The 7,311-nt window shown below is 42.3% G+C and overlaps 1 protein-coding gene across 3 annotated transcripts in view; it reads left to right on the top strand.

Moving 5' to 3' along the window:
• The window catches only part of LOC307114359 (uncharacterized protein), a 459,274-nt gene that overhangs the window by 371,465 nt on the left and 80,498 nt on the right, over positions 1 to 7,311 (top strand). The window lies entirely within an intron of this gene.

Here is a 7,311-nt window from a genome sequence, read left to right as displayed (position 1 = left end):
TATTTTAAGCAGTGGGGACATAGCAGTGAACAAGATGGACAAAGTTTTTTTTTTTTCTCTCAAGTTTATAATCTATAGAAGAAGACAGAAACCAAGTGTAGAAATGAAATGGGGATAGAGATGGTAATACACAGTGAAGAGAACATTGAACAGCTCGATGGAATTGAAAGCGGTTGATGGTCAAACACAGCCTTCCTGGAGAGACGACAAGGAAAAGAGATCTAAGGGTTGGGTAGGGGCCAGCCGTAGGAAAGGCAAGGGATTGCCCTGTGGGTTGGGGGACCACCAGAAGGAAGCCTCACAGGAGGGGGGATGGGCTCAGAGTGTATGGGGAACAGAATGAAGGCCAGTGGGACAGTCTAGGGAGGGAGGTGGGGAGTGGACCCAAGTCATATTGAGTTTTAGAGTCCAGGGCAAGAGGGTTGGATTTTGTTCCAGGTGAGATGGGAAGCCTGTGGGGGCTTTGGGTTGGCCTGGAGGGATTTATGCTTTCAAAGGTTTATTGATGTTGGCTGCTGCATGCCAATGGCCTACAGGGGCTCACAGGTGGACAGATGACAAGGATAAGGTCAGCGAGGACACCACAGCTGCCATCCAGGGGACACTGCCGGGAGTCTGAACTAAGATGGTAGTGATGGAAATGAGTGAAGTGAAAATGGAATATAATAATTAATGGAGGGGGGGTAATAACAACAATAAAAAGATGAATGATTGCCTTTTTTGAGAGGGCAGGAGAGCAGGGAGAAGGGAAAACTAAGATTCCTCCCTGAAACTGAGAGTCCATTGGTCCTAAGTAGGCTGGGGTGTATTGAGAGGAGAAACTTGCCTGGCTAATCGAATTAGACTCCGAAGGTTTTCCAGCCTGCGCTTCAACTTGAGTTTCTTTTATAGAAAGACCATTGTTGTGCTCCTCTGAAGGAGCTTAATAGACTGTAACACCAGCTTAATTATACCTGCTTCCGCGACCACTTTCTTTAGTTTAATATTTACTCAGCTTAGCATTTACCCTGTGTGTCAGTGTAGAGTGAGGCCATTGAAAGAAAACCCAGAATGCAAACCTTCGCTGCTTTAAACCCTGCATTAAAAGTCGGCCAGTCTTTTGTAGCAGGTCTCAGGGGAAGAAAGACTTAGAAGCCTTCTTGGGTCTCTGATTAGGGCTTCCCTTCAATTTTGTGAAATTGACAATGTGATAACCACAACTACTGGTTCATGAACACCTACTAAGCACTGGGTAATTTATATTCTATTAGGCTTAACCCTTTGCACTCGCTTGCTTTTTTCTCGATTCCTTTATTCTAATGCTAACCGTGTCGAGTCACACTCGACATCCGAGTGCAAAAGGTTAATCCTCATTACAGTCCTACAGGTGGGTGTACTATCCTCATCTGTTAGTTGTGGTTCAGGGAGGTGAAGCAATATGCCCAAGATCGCATCGCTGGTGTGATCATTTCCTAGGGCTGCTGTGGCAAATGACCACAAAGTGGGGCACTTGAAACAATAGAAACTTAGTCTCCCCTAGTTCTTCGGTTCTGAAGTCTGAAATCAAGGTGTTGGCAGGGCCATGTTCGCTCCAAAGGCTCTAGGAACGTATCTTTCCTTGACTCATCTAGTCTCTGGAGACGCCAGACATTCCTGGATGGTGTCTGCATTACTCTAGTCTCTGCTTCCATCGTCACATGGCCTCCTCCTCTTCTTCCTGTGTCTCTTACAAGGACACTTGTCATTGGTAAGACCCAGGCAGATAGTCCGAGATGATTCTCCTCTTGAAATATTGAACTAATTACACCTGCAAAGACCCCATTTCCAGATCAGGCCACATTCATAGATTCTAGACATTAAGACGTGGACATATATTGTGGGGGGCCACCATTCAAGCCACCAGATACATGTAAGTGGCAGAGCCTTTTCCTGACATTGTAGAGCCGTGAACACACTAAATTGGCATCACAGAAGAAGCTGATGTGCCCAGCCTGTTCTTCTTTCGTCTTTATAGCCTCGTATATGCTTACAGCCTGTTTTCAGACATGATGGCCAAAGAGCCAAAAGATTTTTTTAAAATATATTTTATTGATTTTTTACAGAGAGGAAGAAAGAGGGATAGAGAGCTAGAAACATTGATCAGCTGCCTCCTGCACACCCCCCACTGGGGATGTGCCCGCAACCAAGGTACATGCCCTTGACCGGAATCAAACTTGGGACCTTTCAGTCCACAGGCTGACGCTCTATCCACTGAGCCAAACCGGTTTCGGCGCATAAGATTTTTTTTTTCATCTAAAATAAACTTAGCATAATACAGTAAAAGTTATAATTATAAGTTTCCCAAGGGAAGCCTTCAACATGGCGGCAGGTGTTTGAAGAACATGCTCCTGTCAAGAGATGCAGGTCTTGCTCCCTCTAATTACAAAGCAGGGTAAATACTGTCAAAATACATCTTGGGAGTTTTTGGTTGCAATAAAAGTAAGCATTAACAACGCAACAGCAAGTGACATCTGGATGAATTGATGACACAGCTTTTTCCTTTCCTCTTGTTTTATTTCCCCCTTTAATTAGAAGTGAGTTGTAACATTAGAAAGTCAGGCCAAATTTGTAATCCTTAACAGCTTCCCAACCTTTTCCCTCATTCATGTTCAATGTTAAGTCTAGAGAAAGCGCCACAGCAGCTGGGTCTGTGCAGCACAGAATGAGCAGAGAGCAAATGAGTCACTTCCTAAGGTGGCAAGGCAGCCGAGCCCAAATGTTCTCAGGTGAAGGGAGTTCCAGGCAGTGGGCTGCTGAAAGCTAGTGGATCAATTTATCAATTTGTCTGGAGTTTGAGCAGTAATCTTTAGGACGGTTGATTCGTTGGCCATTTGTTGCCTCCTCTGCAGAGCATCTCCCTCCCTCTCCCCCTCTCCCCCTCTCCCTCTCTTCCCCTCTCCCCCTCTCCCCCTCCCTCTCTCTAGGGTGGAGCAATACTAGGTTTACAGTTGTTCATATGGAAAATAATACAATCATCTATATATATAAAAGACTGACCGTCAGTCCGACCGGCCTGTACATATGACACACACTAGCAACTTAAAATAGACACTGACTCGTGCATGCACGATACATATAAAGCTCTCAGCGCCAATTGCACATGTGTGTTTTTGATCAGTCATTGTCGATAGTGAATTTGGTTGTTTTTGTTAATATTTGAGTGATGATTCCATTGATTCAATGGATGATGCTGAAAAGGAAAATTTTCCCATTGAATTTCTTAATAGTATTACTCCTTTGGGAATGCCATGTCATAAATTAAAATTGAAAGTGGGTGCAATCATCATGCTACTGAGAAATCTTAATAGTAAATGGGGGTCTTTGTAATGGTACTAGATTTATTATCACAAGATTGCGACCTAACATAATCGAAGCTGAAGTATTAATAGGATCTGCGGAAGGAGAGGTTGTTCTGATTTCAAGAATTGATTTGTCCCCGTCTGACATTGGCCTCCCATTTAAATTAATTTGAAGACAGTTTCCTGTGATGCCAGCATTTGTGATGACAATAAATCACAAGGACAAATTCTAGACAGAGTAGGAATATTCCTACCTGAACCCATCTTCTGAACATGGTCAGTTACAGGTTGCTTTCTCTGAAGTTTGAAGAGTGTGTGACATTAAAGTTAAATTTGTAAATACTTCATCACAAGGGAAATTAGTCAAGCACTCTGAAAGTGTTTTTACTCTTAATGTGGTATACAGGGAGATATTAGAATAAGTTTAATCAATATATCAGTCATTGTTTTTATCAATGCTGTTTTTATATCATATTTTTATATCATGTTTTTGTTGTTTTTATATCATGTTTTTGTTGTTTTTATATCATGCCTTTTTTATTGTTATATCATGTTATTGTTTATTTATTAATCAATTTATATATTATTTTCACATACATTTTACTAATTTTCTTACATCTCTGACAATTCCATTATAAAGAAAGGGCAGATAGTGATATTAAAATATTTCTTCTAATTAATTTCCTTTCCTAATTAATCTCCTAATTGATGTGCCTGAATCCGTGCACTGGGCCACTAGTTAATAAATAATATAAGAATAAACTCTGCATACTCACAACTGTAAACCTACTTTTGCTCAATCCTGTATATGTGCTAGGATTTTTAAAAATAATAATGCGCCACGACTTGGTAAAAGTCTGCAAACCAATTTCCTTTTCCCTCCCGTGGCACCAGGCAATTAAACAGCAATACATCAGTTCTTTTTCCAGTAGTGGAGACAGGCTGGAGACAGACAGGAAAAAGCAATGTACCGAGAAGTTAAGTAACCTCCCAAGATCACGTTGCTTGGAAGTCACCGAGGCAGGATTTCAGAGTCTATGTTAGTTGCTGCTGCTCTCCATTGACATTTTCCTCAAGACAGAAATGACGAGGACAAGGCAAGCAGTGACGGACAGGACAGCAAGTGCAGGTCCCTGACATGGGACTCTTCTGTTGGAACCACAGAACATAAACATCTGATCTGGGAGAACTTCCAACTCCATCCCATCCATTGCTCATATTTAATACATGAGGTGGCTGAGGTCTGTGAAGGAGCAGGTCACCCATATAGACACTGAAATTCAGGTCTTCTCATCCCCCAGGCAGTGAATTCCCCATTATTCCAGCATCAACTCAGGACACTGGGGTAAGAGGCCCTTCCACATTCCAGGTTTTATTTGCTAGCTCTTAGCCTTCTTTCTAACAAGTCTTGGCAGTGTGGGCTTTGGTCTCAATCTGTTTCTATCCCTGCTCAGATCTCGGCTCAGATCTTATTTGTTCATTCAGTTGTGGTACTAAATCTTCTGGGGTGACATTGATAAATAAAATTATATGGGTTTCACGGTACATTTCTATAACACATCATATGTATATTGTTTTGTGTGTTCACCACCACAAATCAAGTCTCTTTCCATCACCATTTACCCTCTTCTGCTTCCCCCACCCCTCTATCTCTCTTGTAATTAGCATGTTGTTGTCCGTGTTGTTTACTAGGTTTTTACTGAGTAACTCTGGGCTTTATATCCTGGGCTCAGGGCAGAAGGTAGGGTTCTAGCAAGGAGGTAACAGAGCCAGCTCTGTTGCTTATTAGATATTTGATCATGGGAAAATCATTTAATTTCTCAATTTTTTTTTGATTCTCCACCTCTAAAATGAGCTGAGAAAACTTATAAATTTGTTGTAATAATAAAAGAATTTATGTATGGAAATACCTTAGAACAGTGACTGGTATGTTATATAATACCCTCATGTGAGAAAGTTCTAAGCTAATGGAGGAATTAGCATTAAAGATATTTACAAGTGTTGTGTTTGAGGGAGGCCCATGGTCCCGAGAGACCATGATGGATGGACCTGTACCCAGGCTGGAGGACGTGGGGGCTCCCGGAGTTCAGGAGGGCATCCCATCTGGACCAATCCTGGGAGGAGGTTCTGGAGAGGGAAGGCCTGAGTGCAAGTAGTTCCACTCCCTCCTGTGGAAGCACAGTGACAGGTGGGGAATGAGGAAGGAGTTGGATGAGCCAGGAGAAACACATGGAGGACAGATCAAGTGGGAGCCTGTATGTCATGCTAAGGAGTTCAGACTTGGTCTTTAAGCCAAGGCAGTCAAGTTGTTTGCAAAATCATTCAAGCCAACTGTTTGGTGAAGGGACCATGGGAAAGAGAATAAAGGTTCACTGAGTACTGGTGATGTCCTATGCACTTTGTCTAGCCCTGCAGAGGTGGCATTAGTACCGAGGAACCAACTGAGGCTCAGAAAGATCAGCTTCCAGGAGGTTACATAACTGGTAGCAGAGCTGAGGCTTGTATTATCCCATCAGCCTGTGCAAGTTCCTTGTGTCATGAATAATACTTTAATTCAAAAGGGAAAACAGTATGTAAATGGAATAGAACTGAAAAAATAAAAACTTTGCAAAGGATATGGAGGAGTGAAGCTCCATGGACTCCAAAAGCATTACTAAAATTTTAAGTTATGCAATGATTATTTAAAACATTAACAATTGGTTTGCACATTAAATGCAAACAGTAGAACTCATGTTCTCATGTGATTTCTTGCCCCAAAAACCTAATATTTTCAACTTAAAGTGACATTAGGGGGAAATAAGAAGTTTATTTGCAGGAGGATGAAGGGCTGGTGGTGAATTCTCAAGAGACTGAGTAGGGAATTGGGCCTCAGACTGCGAGGGTAGCTTTAATAGGATTTTACAGGATTTCTTGAAACATTTGTCAGGTGAGCCTGTTTCTCCTCTTGACAGGGCAAAGCCAACTCGTCCCTGAGAACTGCTCTCTGGTCTGCGAACTTCCCTGCCTTTGGTGCCAATTTCATAGTTTTCATACTCTGTATCTTTCAGTCAGCCTCATCGTTCGATACAGGCCTAGATGGTCTATTTCCAGAATTTTCTTTATATTCTTTAATTTAGTGCTTGTTCTCCACAATCAAACACCAGATGACCAGAATGCTAATATAATCCCCAATCCCTGCTTCTACAGCGCCAAGTGGTTTGTCTCAATTGTTTAACCGCTAGTGTCAGCACTTTCCATTCCCTCTCATCTTCATAAAACATCAGGGAAAATGGTAATGAAACATTGAAGTAATTGCACAGACATGGCTGCAGGGGCTTGGGATGCTCCGGAATATGTCTGAATTCTGCTTATGAAGTTGGTTTAGGGGTGTCAACGTGGAAAACCAATGTGTGGAACTCAAGAGCTGCTGTAATGAATATTCAACACACTAACATGCTTAGGGTGACTTCCCCAGGCGCAGAATCTAACATAAGGATTTGTGTAAAAGTGATTTATTAGGATGTGTTTCTGGAAGAACCTGCAGGGGGTAGTGGAAGTGGGCCATGTAAGGGAGGAAGCCCAGTGAGGGTATGGCACACTGACCAGGGACACCATGAAGAAAAGAAGCAAGGGAGGTCCCATGAAGGTCACTGCAGAAGGCGTAGACCACACCTCAGAATTGTCCTGATCCATGGACAGGACAGAAGGTAAGATAAGGAAGCTGGAGTGTTTATATCCCCCACCCCACCCCATGGTCATTGGCTAAAGCCATATAAATTCCTGGTCTTCATTATTTTGTGTTGGTGTAGGCCAGTGGTCGGCAAACTCATTGGTCAACAGAGCCAAATATCAACAGTACAACAATTGAAATTTCTTTTGAGAACCAAATTTTTTAAACTTAAACTATATAGGTAGGTACATTGTTATTAACTTAATTAGGGTACTCCTAAGCTGTCCTTTGCTAAAAACTCAAGGGACCAAAGAGCCGCATGTGGCTCACGAGCCACAGTTTGCT

The sequence above is a fragment of the Cnephaeus nilssonii genome (assembly GCF_951640355.1).
Source record: "Cnephaeus nilssonii genome assembly, chromosome: 18".
Classification (NCBI taxonomy): domain Eukaryota; kingdom Metazoa; phylum Chordata; class Mammalia; order Chiroptera; family Vespertilionidae; genus Cnephaeus; species Cnephaeus nilssonii.
Note: the sequence above shows the minus strand (reverse complement) of the source record. Positions and strands in the feature narration are given on the sequence as shown.